The sequence below is a fragment of the Parus major genome, chromosome 9 (assembly GCF_001522545.3).
Source record: "Parus major isolate Abel chromosome 9, Parus_major1.1, whole genome shotgun sequence".
NCBI lineage: Eukaryota > Metazoa > Chordata > Aves > Passeriformes > Paridae > Parus > Parus major.
This window is the reverse complement of record NC_031778.1, coordinates 21937339-21957069: the sequence shown is the minus strand read 5'-3', so window position 1 is coordinate 21957069 and position 19731 is coordinate 21937339. Positions and strand designations below refer to the sequence as shown.

General features: G+C 42.3%; 1 protein-coding gene across 2 annotated transcripts in view; it reads left to right on the top strand.

Moving 5' to 3' along the window:
• Positions 1-68: 68 nt before the first annotated feature.
• Positions 69-19731, top strand: part of SERPINI1 (serpin family I member 1) — a 44396-nt gene continuing 24733 nt past the window's right edge. Inside the window, exons 1-2 of one of the 2 annotated variants that reach the window (XM_015637696.3) lie at positions 69-146; positions 11454-11547. The gene's annotated coding sequence lies outside the window, so the exon portion shown is untranslated. The remainder of the gene's footprint in view (positions 147-11453; positions 11548-19731) is intronic. The other variant, XM_015637697.3, reaches the window with a different exon arrangement.

Below are 19731 nucleotides of genomic sequence, written 5' to 3'. Positions count from 1 at the left end.
GGGGGCGGGCCGGGGCGGGGACAGCGCCCGGGCGGAGCGGGGCTCAGAGGCGCCGAGCACAGCCCTGCACGGCAGAGCCGCGGCGGAGCGCGGAGCGGCGGCAGCACCGCCGGGCAGCGGGTGGGGCGGCGGCGGCGAGAGTGCCGGTGAGTGCGCCCGTCACTTCGCGGGGCTGTGTGACTAAATAAACCGGCCGGTTCCGGCTTATTTCTTACACCGAGCGGAGCTCCGTGCCGGAGTAGTGGCGGTGCGGAGGAGCCGCTGTCCGTGCGGGGGTCGCCGGCGTTCCCTCAGCGCCTGAGGGAGGTGGGGACGGGCTGCGCCCGCTGCGGCGGGAGAGGAGGCGTTGGGGCTCAGAGCTGCTTCTCCGATGTGGGATAACCGGGGGGAGGCTGCGGACAAGCCCAGAAACCGCTCAGGTGCTCGCTCGGCTCCTGCGGGCGGCCAGCGGAGGGACGCGCTCTCTCTCCGGCGCCGCGGAGCTGAGGCGCCCTCAGCCCGTGCCCCGGCGGGAGCACTTCAGCCGGAGTTGTGCTCAGGTGAAGAAAGTGTCGCGGTGCCGTGCCCCAGAACCCGTCCGCGGTGTCCCGCGGGTCCCTGCGGCTGTTCCGGCCGTTCCCAGCCCGCAGCTGGGCTTCCAGAGCCCGCCTGTGAGGGGCTTCTCCCGCCTGTGGCAGCCCCGTCCTGGCCGCTCGCTCAGCGCGCCGCAGACCGTGTGTGCGCCCCGAGTGCTGGCCCTTAATAGAACTAAACTTGTACGTTATTTGCCGAGGTGATTCTACTCCTAGTAAGCTTTGAGGTTTGAAGTTTCGAATTACACTGCAGGAAGAGCTCAGTGATTAAAATTTAATATTAATGTTAAAGCATCGACTCAGTTCTAGGTTCGATTTAGCGTTTCAGACGTGTCGCTGTTAACGCTCACTCTTTTAAAATGCTGATCGCTTTTACCTAGTGTTAAGGCACACGAATTCCCCATCGTGAACGTGGCAATGAACAGCTAAAGCATTAAACTTGTCAGGCATTGGCTGTAACTTCTTGCAGTGCTGGAGGTAAGGTGGGAAGAGTCGGGTGTCTGTGGGAGCAGAGGGACAATGTGCAGGTGTCCGTGAGTGTTACCCATCCACATCTCCTCCTTAGCAAGGGCACTGAGTGGGGGAAAAACAGGAAAAAATGCACCTGGATTGTTGCACTTTATTACACATGTGAATTTTCTCCTTTCCATGCCACCTTGTTTTGTTATAATCAGATCGATGGATGATCTCTCACATATCAAATGCTCTGCGCATCCTGGATTAAAGGACTGCTTAAAACGTGCATAATGTGCATGAATTTTGTGCTCTTAATCACCTTTGAGCTCAGATTCTTCAATTTTCCCCTCATTTTTGATGTGATCTGGTGATTTAGTCTAATGGAAAATTACGCCCTTCTGTGTAGGACAGAGGTGTTTACCAAAATGTTGTAGCATAGATTGAGCCAAGTGTCCGTTTAATGGTATTTTATCCTTTCAGTGAAATGAGTATGTTTTAAATAAAGCTACAAGGCTGCAGTTGTAGAGCTGCTAAAACTTAAGATTGTTACCTCTTCCATCAATTTTGTGATACTTTTCCAGATTCTGACAGGTCTTGGTTGGAGTTTTTGGGGTTGGACCAGATTCACACTTCGTTATTTTACATCCATTGTATTTTTTAGAATTACTCTGGATTGGTTGACTGTGACGAGGAATAATTGCCAAGAGAAGGGAGGGAGCAAGAATGATTGATTTTATTTTATTTTTTTAATTTTTATTTTTTTAATTTTTAAGGTGTGGGTTGTTTACAGAATTTCACAGGGCAGCCTGAGATGTAATACAATGTGAAGGCTTTGTGGCAGTGTAAAGTTTCCTGTTAAAGGCGGTCATGAGTTCCAAAATTTGACCTCATGAGACTGTCTATCCTGTGTTTTCACATCCTCTAGTCCAATTTGAGTTGGGATTTTTAAATTTGCTTTGAGTTTGTCTCTTCATCTGCCATTGTCAGAGATTTGCTCACATGTAGATGAAAGTTATTCATGAACGTGTCAGTCATCTCCTTTCATATTCAGGGGTGAACAGTTCTAGGAACGCTATTGTTGTAATAACTCTCTTGAAATTTATTCTGTTGATGTAAATGTTGTATTTATGTGGAGCTTAGTTCAGTTTATAACCTTGTGTATCACAACACGTAGCAATGAAAATGGGTTAGTGCTGGTAGAATTCTTCACAGCAAGATCTGACTACTCCCCGCTCTTTAAAGGCTTTTTCAACTAATGTTTTACTTCTCAAAATTTCAAATTTGTGTTTTTTGGACTGATCATAATCAGTGAAGACACATTGTTGGCATGCCTGAATACCTTTTAAAATAATTTCTAGCAATTTGTGTTCTGTGTGGGCAATACATTATTCTGTCTGTGTAAAGCACAAGCTGAATTAATATAGGGTACATCTGTCCTGTACTCAGTTTTCAGGCTGTCATTATCAGAATTAAGCTGTGTGTTCAAAATAACGTTAAAAATTGGTGTGTAAGCATGGTTTTCAAAGTTAATGTTTGGTTTTCTCTATTTTATATACACTTGCATATCTCTGATACACTATAATGGGCAGATGGTAGGGAAAGATGTCTGTATAGTCAGCTGTAATTAGTGATAAATGTGCCTTTATGCATATATACATACTTTGTATGTATGAAAAAACAGTAGTTAAATTTGGAAATCTCTTTAAAAATTTTGGGTTTAATTTGTGCCTTCCCAGCATGGTCTTGTGAACTGCATGACTAAACATTAGCAGAACTTAGAGGTGGGGGAAATAACATACCATGTATTCCTGCAGGAGGAAAAGAAATATTTTCTGAGTCTTGAATTATTGAATTGACAGAAGGTTACATTTTCTGTAAATGTGAAATGTCTTTGTGAAATAGTCCTGGACATAAAACTGTAGCCACTTCAAGACAAAAGAATGAATCCCATGGTTCAGTAATAGCGGTGAAGTTTTTGGTACTTATTTTCCCTCTGTACTTGGCATTTAAAGCAGTATAAAATGACTGGGATGTATGGATGCATCGATCCCATTAAGAATGTGTTTATTTATGGTGTAAATACCTTAGTGCAGTCACTAGGAAGGTTATGTTGGAGAAGGTCTGTAGCTCTAAAGTAATGTGAGGACAGTTCCTTGCCTGCTTGTGGCTTGGTAGCTCTCAGTAGCATCTCGTTTGGTGGCCTTAATGAAGTATCTGTGATAAAGAATTGTTCTTATGTGGTGTGATTAAAATATCAGCTCTAAGGTCGTGTTCTGGTTTGTTTAATACACTTCAAAGCTAATGATTATGAGAACTGCAGACCGTGGCTAATGGGATAAAAGCTGCGTGAGTTATCCATGTCCTTTTTGGGCTTTTAGAGTCATTGCAGAGCAGCTGTAGCTGTGAGATGGGAAAAGAGGAAATTTCTTATTCATACAAGCTAATGAGTTAAATGTGTGTATGGCTTTTGGGTTAATGAGATTTGACCTCATGTGTTGTAAAGGATTTTTGGTTTAGTTCAGTGTTTAAGTGTTATGATAATTCTTGAGAAATGTTTTTGCAGACCTTGAGACTCTTATTTCAGGAAGAATCAATAATGACAAGTAATTTACTGTCTAGAAGAAGAAAGTTAAAACAATGTGGTTGTATTTAGTTTTAACCAACTAGCTTCCAATTTATAGGCTGTCTTTGCCCTAATTTATGTACTTTGTGTACTTCAGCCCTGAAGTCTTTCATCATTAGAGCTAAAGAAATAATTGCTTAATAATGCTCTCTGTTCCTACTCTGCTGTGTGAGTCTGACAGTTCCAACCCCGTGATGGCTTGACGGGCCTAATGGACAATCTGCTGCTTCTAGAAAGATCTATTCTGTCTGAATCAAAACTGAAGCTGTGCCATATGTGCAGGGGGATGTCAGATGTACAAACAAGCGCTTGTTAGCCAGCAGTGATCTCCCCAGACCCTGGAAGAGCTGCAGTTCCAGCGCTTTTCTCTTTCCCTCTATTTTTGTCATGCATGTTTCTGTGCGCGCAGTAGGTTTGGGGGGTGGGATTTCCTCATCTTGGAGAGAGAACTCTCATTTTCTTGTTAACCTTTCTGCACAACACACTGAAAGCTTTGTTTTGCTTTTGTAGTTCTGAGAATTCTCCTCAGCTACCACAGAAAGCAAAAGCTTTAATTCCCTTTGCAGTAAGACAAACTGCTCTAACGCTGCTCACCAGTTGCATTTTGCATCTGGTACTGAGCAGCAATGCCATCCCAGCCTTGATTCTCCTGTGCAAGTTTGGAGTGAGCTGGAGGATTTGGACATCTACTTTTCACTGTGATTTTTTTAACTGCCCTTGGCATGTCAAGGTAGTGTTAAGAGCGTGGGTACTTTGCCAAAGACAGGCTGTCGGAACTCCTCAGCATCACTCAGCCACTGGAGATTGCCTCCTTCCCTGGCAGTGCAGCAAAGTGCCAGGGTTTGGGGACTGCCTCCATGTCTGAGGTGATGTTTGCTGCCCTAGTTTTCCCCATACATCTCAGTTATATAAGCTGGAGTTGAAAAGAAAGGTCTAAAGATTTAAGACATCATTTTTTAATTGGTACACCAAAACTGCCCTTTTCCAATGCTTTTTTTTTCTCCACGTTTAAATTAAAGCAGCTCCTGGAGCATTTAATGACTGTGTACTTCAACAGCAATTGGAGTTCACTGAAGCAACTCATGTTTTCTCTCTCAGATATCTTTTTCTCAAAAGAAGCATTTGCTCCAGTTTCTAAACTATTTAAAGCAATTAATCAAAACCTAAGACGACAGGAACAGCTTCTGTAACATCAGGTCTTTAACTCGAGATGAGGTTGATGCAAAGGGAAAGTGCCCAAGTCCCCACAAGTGTGTGTAAAGCCTGTAGGTGAATGATGACCTTTTCATCTGCTAAGAGATATGAGAAGTGGGAGGAAGAAGACAGGGGAACCGAGTTATTTTTACTGTAAATATGTCAGTTTATTGACTTGTTAATTTCAGATTTATTCAAAAAAGCAGGAGGAGGAAACACTAATGTCTGCCAAAAACAAAGTAATTAGTGGGAGTTGAAAGATGTCTAATGACTCTTACAAGTACTCAAGAGGAATAAACTAGTCTCTTATTAAACTGGATATGGACTTTTAAAACACTGTAGTAATTCTATTTTATTTTTAAAATGTGCAATTGCATATGGTAAATAAAACCTTTATTCAAGTAACACTGTTTATTCACAGTAACATTACAGGCAGAATGTAGGGTTTTGATTTAAAAAAAAATTAAAAAACTGAAGCTGACTCCACATTTCTAAAATAAGGATTCAGATAACACTTGACAAAGCTGATGTTTGAGTTGAAGATGAGAGAAGAGTTTTAGATTAATGCTTAATATGCCTACTACACTTTCTTGGTCTAGAGTGACAAACCAGATCTTGTTTCATGACTGCACGTGCTATGGAGCAGCTTCTTTTTTGCTGTGGCAAAGGACTCTGGTTGTGATTAGTCCAGTCACAAGATACACCAACACATCTGCTCTCCTGATTCTGTCTGTCCAAGGGAGCTATTGGTGGAGATCTGTGGTCTGGGGAAGCTGGGAAGGACAGCAGGGTATGAGAATCTGAAGAGATACAAGCCAAGGGTTAGGAGGAGCAGCCATCCAGAAGTTGGAAATTAAACCTGGGAGATGCAGAGCTGAACACTGCTCTGGTATGTGGTTGCTGTGATCTCATTTCCATCCTGCAGTAATGCTGACTTAAGTGTGACAGATAGGGATTATGTGTTGTCCCCAGCTGGAAATAGTGAAAGTCTGGGAGGGCTCTTTTGCCTTTGCCTCTGGTCATTCCTCTGTATCTGAGCTGGGCCTTCCCTCTCAATCCGCTGGCCTGCTTTATCTGCCTCCCTCCATGCCCACGCCTGTCCACAGGGATCTCCCTTTCCATGCTCTGCTTTCCTCTGCTGTGCCCACAGTGCTCTGTACTTCTGCAGAGTGTGCTCACAAATCTCTGCTTCTTTTAACCTCTAAGGCTCCTGTCTTCTGCCACTGCTGCAAGAATTGTGTTTGTGGTGCTTTGTAGTTGTAATTACTCATGTTCTTCTTGGAGTCCTGTGCTGTGCGTGCCTGCCTGCAGCTCCCCACCTCACTGTCACCTGTGTGGCCACTGCAGGCACCAGCTGTGATTGCTCTGAGTTGGCTGCAGCACCTTGGATTAGTCCTCCCCACATCTCTGAGGCACAGGGAATGTCCTGGTGTCACCAAACCCCACAGGGATTTCGGAGCTTTTGGAGTCTCCACTTGCTCAGAAGCTACTTGGCATCATCTGTAGCTGACAGTTCCCATCTGCTCTTCCTACCATGCCTCTGTTAAAATACTAAAGAAAGCAGGATATTAGATATATGAGAAGATACCAAGGAAAACAAATATTAGAGAAAAAAAAAGCAAGCAGAAATATTTAATTACAGGGGATGTGGAGCAGCAGGGCATATAAGATACCCATGACAGTGAGTAAGAATCAAATTGACTGTAAGTAGATCTATTTTGAGGGGATGATATGCATGAAGCAAAAAATGCCATTAGTAGTTTATCATATAGAAATGTGAGGGAGGAAAATGTGCATGCAATATTAAAACACAGTGCACTTGTGGATTTGACATAACACATAGCAGGTCCCCATATATGAAGTGACAGCAAAATACCCTTTGGCTGCAAGGGGACAAGCTTTCACTCAGTCACGATGCAAACAAGTTCTTGAAGTGATGGAAGCATATTTCCCAAGAAGAACACAAGGACATCTCATATTTGGAAGGGGAGAAAAGCAGCAGAAATTCAAATCTGCATCTAAGAATTGTTACAAAGAGCTGGGTCTCATAAGGATCTTTGTTACCTTTTGTGAAAGCCCTATGGAGACAGAGGTATGAAAATGTGTTCCCGCTATTTGTCATCTCAGCATTGGTAGAGACTAATTAAATTGATTTGCACCATCCTTTCCTAATCCTTATCCATGTAACTATCCTATCCTGGAGTTATTATTTAATTCCTTAGGAATTGTAGGGCTTTGGAAGAATCCCTGGAAATATTGCTGAAGCACTGAGACAACAAGGACAAAATTAACTTTTTGCTTTCAAAGGCTCTAGGATTTTCCCAGGAGCTCAGAGAAGGTAACACCAATGGATTGGATAATTTTAAGGGAAGAAGGGGAAAAAGTTCCTTGTTTTTAGATCTTTTGGTAGTGGACAAGTCACTTAATCTTTACTCAACCTACGTTTTTCCTGTATAAAATGAAAACAGACTCTTCCTACTCATAAAAGCTGTGAATGGCTGTGAAGCATCTGGGGTTAATTTGTTACAGGTAAAGGCCTATTTGACTGTGATTAATACTTCTAACAACCTCAGTCTATATAAGCCATGTAAGCAACTAGCTGGGCGTATCATTCATCAGCCATGGTGATCTTTGCTGGCTCACAGCAGCTTGCTATAGATTTTTAGAGACATTGGATCATTCCTATTATTTACTTGAAGGATAAATTGCAACATTTATCATGGCATTCCCATTTTTATTTTGTAAATCTTTCAATACCATGATTGAAGAACACTTTGAAAGCCAATAAGTGCAGATCCCAGATATTGTTGGAATTGTAAGGGTGTTTTGCACCATCCTGACCAAAGTAACAAATAGCATCTATGGACTGGCACAACACATAAATGTTATGTATTTTCAAAGAGGCCATTAGAACACAGCATTCATTTGGAAAATATTTGGAATAATAACCTATCATTCACTCATAGAAAATTTCAGTGTTGAGTTGCATTTCAGTCAAGAAAATACTTGATATCCTTTAGAAACAAGAAACTGTGCCGTCACTGAAGCCTTGCAAGGTTGTGCCGGGGCAGGAAGCAGCATATTAATGTGAAATTTCCATCTTTTTCACGCTTAAGTGGAGCAGATCTGAAGTCAGTTCATTCAACAAAATGGCAATTTGGATCTATTTTACAGAGCTCACTTGAGGCAATGTGCTCTTGCAAGTTCACTTTAAATATGGATTCTGAAACTATGGAAGATTTTTGCATATTTCAATTACCATTAGTTCTGTTTGCTCACATTTTACCTGGTTGACTAGAGAAATAAAGTTTTCCAGGGTATCTTTTGGCATATACAAAATCTAGTTAATTAAGACATGCTATACTTTCTCCCCAGAGTCAAAGTGTAATGTTCAGCTGGCCGACTTGCATGAATAATCCATCACTGTGAATCATTAATTTAGAAGACAAGCTATGGTAATTGATGTCTTTATGCAAGCTATGGAAATGCTTAGGGAAATTGCTTATTTTTTTCTTGTTAGTTCCTTTCTTTTTTTTTTCCCATTTGCTTTGGAATATTTCTATGCCTGAGTAATGTGGATTCTGAAATGGATTCACCTGAGATTAAAGTTCCTGTGGGGATGGGCTCTTTTTCTTGGTTACAGTAAAAGTCTGAATATTTTTCAGATGAAAAACTCTTAAAATCATAAGACTTAACCTTATGCCAATCTTGTGTGCATACATTGGATGAACCACTTTAAGTTTTGGAAGTTTCTAGGAAAAGGACCTGGCATGGTGGTCTTAGCAGGTTTGCTTTTTGGCTTTAATGTGGTAAAAATGCCTTTAAAAAATCTTAAAAATTCATAATTTGCTAATGCAAACAGGGATTTCTAGCACTACCGAGTAAGTTGGTATTTAGACCTTTCTGTGTTATCCTGAGTTGCCAGCATGTTTTTGTAGCAAACTAAGCATATAAAAGGCTGCTGATGTGTATATTTTGTTGGAATATATATATATATTTGAAGGTAATTTACCATATAATTCATAAAGCTCCCCTATATATTACATTATACTGGAACCATTATGTCTCAGTGGCATGAAAATTTACTCATTTTGTTTCCTTTCTGGGAATCTCTTCACTTTCACTCCTAATTGAAATATGAGGGTTTGCTACCACTTTACAATTGTTTTGTCTGTAGTCAGAACAAGGAAGAGGCAGTTGGCTGATATTGAATGGGAGCCAACAGCTAGGTGGCATTTCAAGAGTGGGATCTCAATAACCCATATATGACTTAAAGCACATATATATTATGTAATATTGTCATACATGCCAAATATTATGAAGTCTATCCATTGATACTAATGGGATTTGGACTATGACTACATAGTACTATGATGGTTTTTATTCCATAGAGGAAACTTCCTAAATATTTCTTGTGTGTTCTATAGCTGAAATGCAAAGTGGACCATTTCTACAGATAGATTTTAAAATGTAACAACTCTGAAAATGAGCAGGCAGGCTTATTTTGTGTTCTTCTTATTTTTTTTTTTACCCTTGAATATTTACTTCCCATTTAGGCATCAAACTAGAGGCTTATTTGATCTCATGTGCTTGGCTGCTCCTGTTGTTTCCAGCTGAGCCCTGATTTGCTGCAGTTTGAGAAATCCAGCCCTGAATTTTGACATTTTACATAGGAGCAAAAAGAGAACATGTTCCAAATAAATTCGCATTTGTGCTGAATTCAAATAGGTTTTGCTGTTTGGGTTCAGTTTCATAAGGTAGGAGAGGTGAAATGCTGCTGATAGCTGCAGTTATTGAAAAATGGTAATCACAACTTTCATAAAGTGAGATAAGCCATGTTTATTAATGCTTTCTGTGGACATAGAGTGACTTGGCCCTGGGACATTAAATGCCTAAATGGGTTGTGTAATTAGCTTTTTTCCACTTACGGATCAAGCAGCTAAACACACAACATTTTCTGAGCAGCTCAAATTATTTTTTGTCGTGTTAGTTTAAGCCAAGGGAAAACAATTCCAATTTTTCAGGTTTTTTTAAATAAATCAGACCTGCACAGTGAACAGAACTGGGGTGCTGAGGAGGTTTCTATGCCAGCCATAAAACTCATAAACCAGGGATGACTTCTGCATTCCCATCTCTGACACAGAACAGAGGCTTGAACCATACTGGCTTGCTTTGGCAAAGGATTCCAAAATCATTGAACCAAAACCATGGCATGTAGTGGCTATGGGTAGAGACCTCCCCAGGCAACCTTTTCCAGAGCTTTCTTGTGTTTGCCAGCAAAATTCTATTGTTTAAGTTGAGCCTGATGTTTTCTCACTACAGTTTGAAACTCGGTTTGTCCCATCCACTGTGCATACACAATCAGAACAATATTTTAATGCCTTTTTTCTTCTCCCTCCACGATTGGTATCAAAGAGACGGACTAAAATAAAACATCCCCAAACTGGCCAAGTTTGAGCTTTTAAATCCATATTAATTTCATACTTGGCTACATCAACTGGCATCGTTGTTAGTCCAATTAAAAAGTAAACACCCGCCCTAAAGAATTTGCAGCCAGGCTGTGTCTCACTCAGTCCTAGGGGAATACTCCTGGTTTTTGAAAGGCACTGCTTGAGTGCCTGCCAAATGTAAGCTTTCTTCCCCACAGTAACCACCTTGACCTCTTTGACAGTATCATAAACCAAATAAATACACAGCAAAATCCCCAGTTTGATCAGGACATTGCAGGGGAAGATTTCTAGTCTGGATTTCTGGATAAAGTAATCTCAATAGTTCCTGGAGGGAGTGAATGGGGAGTTGCCACTGTCAAACAGGAGGTAAATATTTCTCTCCCTGAAGCCATTCAGCAAAAAGACCTCTGAAAATTTGAACAACCTGAGGACTTTGAGGTAGTTAAGCTCTAATTTTGTAGTGTCATGGTTTGACTCTTTCTGTATAAGACAGGTTAAACAAGTAGGACCTTTAAAATGAGAAGAAGGAAATGTTTGTTTAATAAGGCCCCAGTAAAGATTTTTTCCCTAACACAAACTCGCTGAATAGGAGTGAAAAAGTGTCTGAGGTTAGGGATCAGCTGTGACCATTCAGGCTTGTAATTACAGCTGTGATAAGTGTGTTTTCAAGTCTTGCTGTACTAAGAGTTTTCTTAATCCATTATTTTACTAGGCCTTTCATTGCTTCTCCTAGTACATTGTTACAATTCCTGAAAACTTCTGAATCATGGGAAAACAAGTGTTAGGCTATTAATTTCTGGCTCTATAGAGACATAAACTTGAGTCTTGCCTGGGCAAGTGCATGGCCGTGTCTGACATCACTAATATTGTATTTGGGAGCCACAGTAAGCACACAAATATTGCAGCTCTGTGTGGTGATGACTGGACTGTTTAAAGTCAAGTTTTTTAATGTAGCATTGTGGGGAGAAGTGTAGTGAACTTGTGGTCCATTATTAGTAGCCTTGGTTACTGTGGGCTTTGGGAGCTGGAAAACAGAGGTCTGGCAAAGGCTGGATGTCTTCTGCTCTGGGCTTCCCTGTATTTTTATGGAAACAAGCACTGATGTCTCAGCTGGTTGCTCTTTAAGTGCAGAAATTCATGTCTCTGAATGTCCCACAGGTTTGGACACTTGATCCAGTGGAGCTGCTGTCACCTCTACACAGGCACCTTACTGCTTCAAACAACAAATCTCAGTGTTGCTCTCCACTTCCAGGTAGTATGGTTCTGTATATTCTGCCATGGCTGAATTTGAGCAAAGAAGAAATAAAGCTAAAAGTAATTTTGGGTGGATGATTTCATGCTCTGAAGTGAGCCAGCTGTAATTTTGGTGTCTCATGTGTCCCAATGATAAACTTTGATGAGACAGAGGTGGCTGAGCTGCAGAACCCACAAGGTGCACAGCTGATCTTTGTGTGCTGCCTCAAGGATTGGCAGAGTCTGGGTGCAGTGAGAGATGAGCTGTTGCCCATTTACACCTGGGGGTGTATTTGGATCCTGTGCAATAGCTGTCCTGTGGTGACTAACTAAAAAAATGTGTGTAATTTGGGCGCTGCTTCTCATCCAGCTGCACCAGCTCCAGGAGGTCTGTGTGCCTAATGAGTTTGCTGCTAAGACAGATTGAGTGAAAATTAAAGTATTTTTTCTTCTGTGACTATATTGATGGAACTGTTTGGCACAAACTGGGTCTGAATTCCTTGCTTTGAGGTGCAGCTGTCCACCAAGCCTCTTTGACAACTTAATTTAGATATAAAAACTGGATAACCCATCTAAAGCTTGAAAAGTGGAATCTTATATATAGGCACAAGAATTCAGGTTAACCTACTTAGTTTTGAAAGCCACTGTAATTAAAAAGATTAACCTAATTTTAAATAAGGGTGTATGTTACCAACCAATGGAAAATACTGGACGCACATGAATCATAGCTTGTCATACAAAAATTGGGAGTAGTGGCACAGTCTTGTAGCAAAAGGTTGAATTAATATTAACTTGCCATAAGAAGACAGCTGAGACTTACTGGAAAACAGGCAGTTTGTTTTGGGGAGGGGAAACAAAGAGGTTTCAACCTCAGTTTAAACCTTCAGTTTTCATTCTGGGTGTTAGAAATTATTTGATTCCTTTCTTTAAGGTATTGGAGTTTCAAATGATAAAAATCTTAAAAGAAAACAAAACCAAATGCAAACCACCCAACCAAAAAAACCCCCAGACATCCTCTGAACAGCACAGCACGAGCGTGTTCCTGGAGCCTCAGGGAGGGTGTGTAGATGTGAGCCAGCAGAGCACAGCACGAGTGGTCTGTTCCTCCAGTGCTTTGTGATTGCTCTTGTTCATGGGAATTGCTGCAGCATTTACAGTCAGGTCTAACGTGATGCAAACTCCTCTGTGTGGGAGAATAAGCAAGATTAAGACAAATTCAGCTCCCTCCATGTGGTGTTTAAATGGCTCATCATGGAGTGGGTACTTGGAACAGCGTCAGTTCCCATAAACACAAACCAATGAGGCTTGAACAGTGAGCACAGAAGTGAGCTCCAAGGCCAGATTCCACCTTCCAGGCACAGCTTGAGTTCTGGACTCTGAACTGAGCTTTTGTCCATGGTGAGCCAAGAGTGATGTTTCAATAGCCACAAGGCTCCAAGGCCAGGATAAATTAAACTATCAGAACAAAAAGTGAGTATTTTATTCCCCCCCAGTAAAACAAGGCTTGTTTTTTGCCTCTGACTGAAAAAAAACTCTTTGGTCGTTGTGTGTCTTCTGTTCTAGATAAGATGCTTGAACAGCAAGAGGTAGTTTTTCCTCGCTGCCTCTCTGTTTCTGACTTTACAGTTTATCCCTTAAAGCTGCTGTTGTTCCAGATATTCTCTCCGAACAATTCAGAAACACATGCAGGGCACCAAGCTTACGTCTTGTTTTCATGCCCTGCCAGCTCTCCGAGTTGGAACAGCATGAGGCTGCTACTGTCCCATTTGTTGGATTTTGTTTGTTTTTCTTTCCTTGACTTGGTAAATTCATGGATGCTTGTGAAGAAACAAGGACACGAATGATGATGTGGAGATAAAAGCATGAGGATTTTAGTGGTGATTCTGTCCACTGTGCCGTACTGGGTGGTTCATTCCTCCTGACTTGTCTGTGTTGGTGTCTGGAGTCTTGTCTGTAAAAGGGCAGGTGTCCTGGTTGCTTGCTTTCCTAAGATATTTGCAGAGCTGCTCTCAAGTGCAAGTAATTTAAAACCAGACTTGTGGAGTTGTAGAAGCCATGGAGATAAGAGACAATTGAAAATATTTGAGAATATATGAAAAATACCAGCAAAGTAAATAGCAGTGATGCTGAGGCCTGAGAGGCAAGAATTGGAACTGGCCTTAGGGTAGGAGCAAAGAGGAGTTTAATTCTCTTCTCCATGTGAAATTCCCATGCTTCTCACTCCTTTGGGAAGATCAGCGATCAACGTCCTTCAGATCAAAAAGAAATTCTTATGGAATGCCTTATTGGAGGTTTTCCACTTGTTTTCCTTGTTTTTCCACTGTGAAAAATACAGAGTGAAAAAATCCTGCTACTGGCTGAATTTGGCATCGAGATTATTCTGTAGTTTTTAGAAAAAATAGTCTGTACTTTGTAACAGATGTTATTCTGCTATGTTAGAGAAATATTTGGAGAGGCTTAAAGCTAAATTTTTCCCTCAGTTACTGATTTTGCTGAAATGTCCTTGCTCAGTGACTCCATTTTTCTGGTTCAGAACTGAACCCCCCAGGCGACTCTTATTTCTCACCCTTTTGTCTCTGCAGACTTGGTGCTAGACCAGCTTTTGAGACATTTTTCATTCTCATTTGGTGCCTCAGCCGTGGCTCTGCTGGGCGGGCTGGGTGCACTTGCCAGGACAGCTCTCTCAGCTGGTTTTAAACCTGGGCTTTCCTAGGCCCTGCCTGGCTCCTGGCTGTGCCAGGACAGCTCTCTCAGCTGGTGGCTGTGTCCTGGGTGCTGATGCCAGCAGCTCTGGGGTGCTCAGCACTGATCTGGTGCTGCTGTCAGCACTGAGGCTGTCAGGACAGGCTCTCTGAGGTGTGCAGCTGCTCCCAGGAGTGATTGGGACTGGCTGGGAGCTCAGCAGTGGCTGCTGCAATCCTGAGTTTTCCATGGAGAAAGGGACCATGAGGCAGAGAAGCGTTGGAGGAACGGTGTCCATGCATTATAAACAGCCTGGTAATGACGAATTGCTGCTGGTAATTAATCAGGGTATAACATCTACTTTGAATGCTGGGGTTAATTGTTTGTTGTTTTTTTTTTTTCTCTAAAGCAATCTCTGTCTTATTACTGTACTGTAAGAAAGTAATTCTGATCTCAGAAGTGTTAACAGAAGTGAATAATAACTCTCCTGGAAAGAGGGACGTTACCTAAATGTAAATGGAGCCCAGTGTTGATTGCAAGGCTGAAGTCAATATTATTTTGTAGGAAAACAAGCTGGTTTGTATGTCATGCTTGCTTTCAGTTCATGCACTGACAGACTCCTATTCTGAAATCCTGATGCATTTTAATTAACTTTCTTCATCATCTTGACATAGCTATACCATAGCCTGATCCCTTTTCTTCTGGAGCCCTTGTGAAGGGAGATGGGCAAGGTATGGAAGAATTAACTTCTATTTCGGTCTTTTGAAATGGTGTTTCGCACCATATACTTTTTCTATTTAGTTATTCTGGGATGATTTAAAGATTGTCATTGTCCATTGTGTTTTGTTAAGGATATTTGAAAACTTTCCTAAGCTGGATCATGGGCTTTTAAAAGACATTCATCAGTGTATCCTCAAGAGATGCACAATTTAGGTACTTCTCATGCAGTTTTTCCTATTCCTATGACCCTAAGTAGTAAAGGGTTCCTGATCTGTTTTTTTGTTTCTCCTTAATTAGTTGTGTCTTTTAGTCCTCCTACTTTGGAAGGTTTAAAATTGGCTGTGAGAGCTTGTATAATGTCAGGCAAAGTACACAGAGTAATGAGTGACTTTATGTATAAATAGGGAGTTGCAAGAAGAATGCTTGAAACGCTGTATTCCAAACTCACTTGCTGTAAATGCTTCCACAGGATATAGTATTAATATATTTTGGTGCTGCTGAAACTGTAATATCATCATGCATTACAGCAATATCTGTGACATAAGTGACAGCTTTCATCACTTATAAAACTACACTCCAGTACATGCAGGAATCTCGCCTTTAGACTCCAACTGCAGTGATTGCATCTGGCAGTTGCATATGGTGAAACTTAGCTACTGCCCTTTTAATTAAATTATTGTGGGAGCTTGCTACTGGGAGCTTCATGATCAACTGAATTTCACTGGGAAATAACAGAAATGGGACTTACTGTAAGTAAGGAAATTTGTGGTATGTGCAAGGCAGGCAAGAAGTTGTTCTTGTGTCTAAAATAACTGATTGCAGTGTTCTATCTCTGCTGCTTCTGATGGAAAGAGACTATTACAGAATTACATCTCACCCTTCCTTTTCCAGATAGCCCTAAGGAAATCTGAGGGAGGAAAAGGAATGCTGCTGTCTCATTTGGGGTATCTTCCCTAGATGGTCGCACCCTGAGTGGAGCACTGCATTAGCCTTTTCACTGAAAAGTCATTGCAGAGGTAGAATGTGTCAGAATTGGTTTTTGAGAGCCTCTGAGACCCAACTCCTCTCCTGTGTCTGGGCATTGTCCCTCCTTCCACAGCAGTCAGGGCAACATCTTCACCAGCAGACCAATGCCCATGGGAGAGACTCGTTCAGAGAGCTGTGCAGGGCTGGCAGCCTCACTGGGACAGGAATGGATGGTAAAAACCACCAAAACCAAACAGTCTGTGCCTAAGATGTTTCTGTGGAACTTGCCAGGTAGAGCCCCCCATTTTAGTCTGCCTGTCTACACAGCAGATCCTGTGTAGTATTTCAGTCCCAAGCCTTGAAACTCCCCAGGCAGACTGTGTTGACTTCCTCAGATGAGCCACAGGCACACCCCCAAGTTCTGAACCTTTCAGAATCCCCAAGTTCCATAATGCTTCAAATTTTCTCCTTCACAGAGCTTGTGGGTTTTGTGTTTTCTTATTTATAGCTCTTACTTTGTGGGGCACACTGGAGCTGTCAAAAATAAGGCACTCTGCCAAAGTATTTCTAAAAATTTGTTTCTCCTAGACAGAAGAAACAAACAGAGAAATTGCATCTGACTCTTCCCAACTGCAGGCCTTACAGCAGTAGATTTGGAAACAAGACCACCTTTTTTAATTGTCTAGACATGTATTTAGATGTTCGCTTTAGGCTATTCAAATTTAAGTATTTTGGACATGGCTTCTCAGCATCTCTTTTTATTTTTTAATTGGAGCTGAGGGAATACGCTTGAGGAAGCGCAATTAAGACAACTTTGGGTTGCATAATTGCCTCAGCAGGTTAGTGACTCAGTGCCAAGCTCCATGAAAGTTTAAAAACATTTGGGATTCAATGGAAAAAAATGTCAATATGAAAATTTTCAGTGTACCATTTGCCTTTCAGGTTTTCTCAATGCTCTTGGTGCCATGGGGTCATTTAAAAAAAACAGAAATGAAGAATCCTGAAGGGCATGACTTGGCTGTGTGTCGGAGAGCAGGGTTTTAGTGGGGTCCAGACACTTCCTGTGGAATGGGTCTTCCTTGTGTTAGTCACTCTATACTGGAGGCTTAAATTCCCCACTATTTCTTATATCACCATTGTGCTGCTCTCTAATGAAATTAACCTCAAGGATTCCTGCTTCAGAATGCAATGGCACCATAATTGACAGATGGTGATAAAATCTCTTAACTTATTAATAAGTGTTTGTGCAGATTGAGATATAGATGTCATTGCACTGAGCCAAACTGATTCCAACAAGTTCAGTGGTTCCACATGTGTCTGTAGAGTCTCTGCTTGACAAGGTCAGCTGCTCACACAGGCTAAGGGTAAACATTTTTTAGGGATAAACATTTTTTTGCAGCGCTGAAAATGTTACGTACATGCCCTAACATGAAGGAGCTGCCTTGCTGGCTAAATGGAGCACATGTCATAGTGCAGTCACACAGGGATGTGCCTGCCTGCTGCCCAAGGGATGTAGAGTTTCCCAGGGCTGTCACCACTGCCAGGGACTGTACTACAAATGCCCAAAGTACTTTGGAGATCCTTTCATATGCTGCTTGCACTGTCCTCGATAGCTGTAGCTTAAAACATTTAATGGACATTTAGTTCTTTTCCCATTTCCTTGGCTGTATTCTGGTGGTTCTAAGCAATAACACCTGAACTGTGTATCAGTTCTGAGAGGATTGGTGTTTGATTTGGCTGCTCTCACCTCCAGCCAGGCTCTGTGTGGCGGCCCCAGGTGTGAGCACTGCTGGCTCTGGGTTCCCCAGCAGGATGTTTGATGCACTGCTATCCCCTACATACCTGCCTGTTTTCCTGGCTGTGGAAAAGAAATTGTTTCTCAGGTGGAGCCAGCTCAGGTTTGAGCTTTATTTCTCAGCCCCTGTGCTGGACAGAAAGAGGGGCTGAGTGCTGGGGAGGAAAAGGGGATGAACACAGTGAGCAGATGATGGGAGGAAGTGTCACGTTACTTCTGTGGGGTTTTCCTGTGGTAAAACCACCACATTCTGGAGGTGAGAATGCTTTTGCTCCAGTAGTGCTGGCTGGAGGTGCAATTTTGGTCCAGTCTTCAAATAAAAATCTGACAGGTTGTGTTGCTGGACAAAGCAGAAGGAACTGAAAAGGCTGTTCTTGTGTTGTTCGGCAGTGGACTGGGTGGTTTTGTAAAAAGCTTGAGGTTTGTGGTAGCAGCCACGTTCCCCTGTTGTTGTAGGGCCTGAGGCAAGCCTGAACTAGCTGGGAGCAAATCGTGGACATCACTGGGAGCCTCCTCTGCACATCCTTCAGGGTAGCCATGACAACCATTCCTGGTCTGGGGAACAGCTGAGGAGCTCACTGACTGCTCCTGCATCCCCTGTGCTCAGCTGGGGCTCAGGGGGCTCTTTGTGCAGGGGAACTTGGGTTCATTGTCTAAGCTGTGCCCATTTTCTAAACTGTTGTTATTATTTAGGTGGTGCCTCTCTCTGATACTTATTGGTAGATGTGATTGCCAGCAAGAATTCCGAGTCAAGGTACCTGCAGTGTATTTACCAGCTGGCAAAGCAGCAGTGCCTGAATTTCACCAAACTTACATCTTTCCATGATTCACCTGCCACAGGCATGATGCTGTTCTGCTTGGCTGTGGGGGGAAGGAGAATCCCCCAGTTCCTACCTGGATCCACATAGGGCTTTTCCTCTGACCCAGCAGGTCTTGTTCCCTGAGCAAATCCGTCTGTTGCTTTATCAAATCGTTCTGCCAGACTTCTGTCTGCTCCTGCAGCTGCTCCTTACAGGAGACAATGTAATCAGAGCTGTAACCACACTTGTTTTCCTCCCAGGGTTTTTTTTTAACACACTGATCAGGAATCAGCAGTTTTTCTCATTTGTACTTCCCACACCTTTGGTGTTTAGCTTGCAGGTAGCCAAGAGTAATCTTGAAGGCAACTAATCTTAGTTTAGTCTCTGTGTGCTGAGGAACCAAGGCAATGTATCACAGCTTTATTTTGTAGGTTTTTAAAGCCATAAATTAGTTTCTTTATAAAACCCTCTGTAAAGGTGTAAAAGAAAAGGAAATTATAACCCATTTTTTCAACCTGTCTGACAAGTACAAGGTACTAGCATTCAACCCTTAATTGAATTTTTGGCACCTTCCTACGCCAAGTCCAGGTCTTGCTGTTTCAAAATTCGTGGTACCTCGTGTCTGTGAACTTAGTTGGAGCTTGTTGATAGGATATCTCAAAATATCTCAGCTTACAGAGAGCTCCTGCCCCTTCTGCATTTTACTGGAACCGAATAGTTCAGAGTTTGTGGGTGTGAGGGGGCGAATTTCTTCTGCTTCCTCTTAGTCATCCCAGCCTTATGCTGGGGAAAGGCAAGAGCTGGATAAGCAGTCCTGTATTTATCAGATGAATGTTTTTCTTCAGACACCACAATAATGGGTGTCCCTGGTGCCCATGCACAGGAGAACACCTGGGCTGGCCCCAGGGCAGGTGAGCAGCAACACTGAGCTGGTTGTGGCCACTTGGGCTGAATTTTGGGACTTTCCATTCTGAAATGCTGAATAAAAAAGTTCCCTGGATATTGAACCAGGTTTGATCTCAATGCCAGTACCTACTGAAGGATGGATATCTGGAATCTTCTTGGTTTTAGTGTTCCATCGCTCCTTTTTTCCCCTGAGAATAGTTGCAAGCCAGAACAAAACTGATACACTGACAAACCTCTGTAGCAAGTGAGGAGTTGTGATGCACAACTGTTCTTCAAGGAGGGGCTGTGGCAAGGAGAGTTTATTTGCACTCATTCCTTGATTGCCTGATAAGAG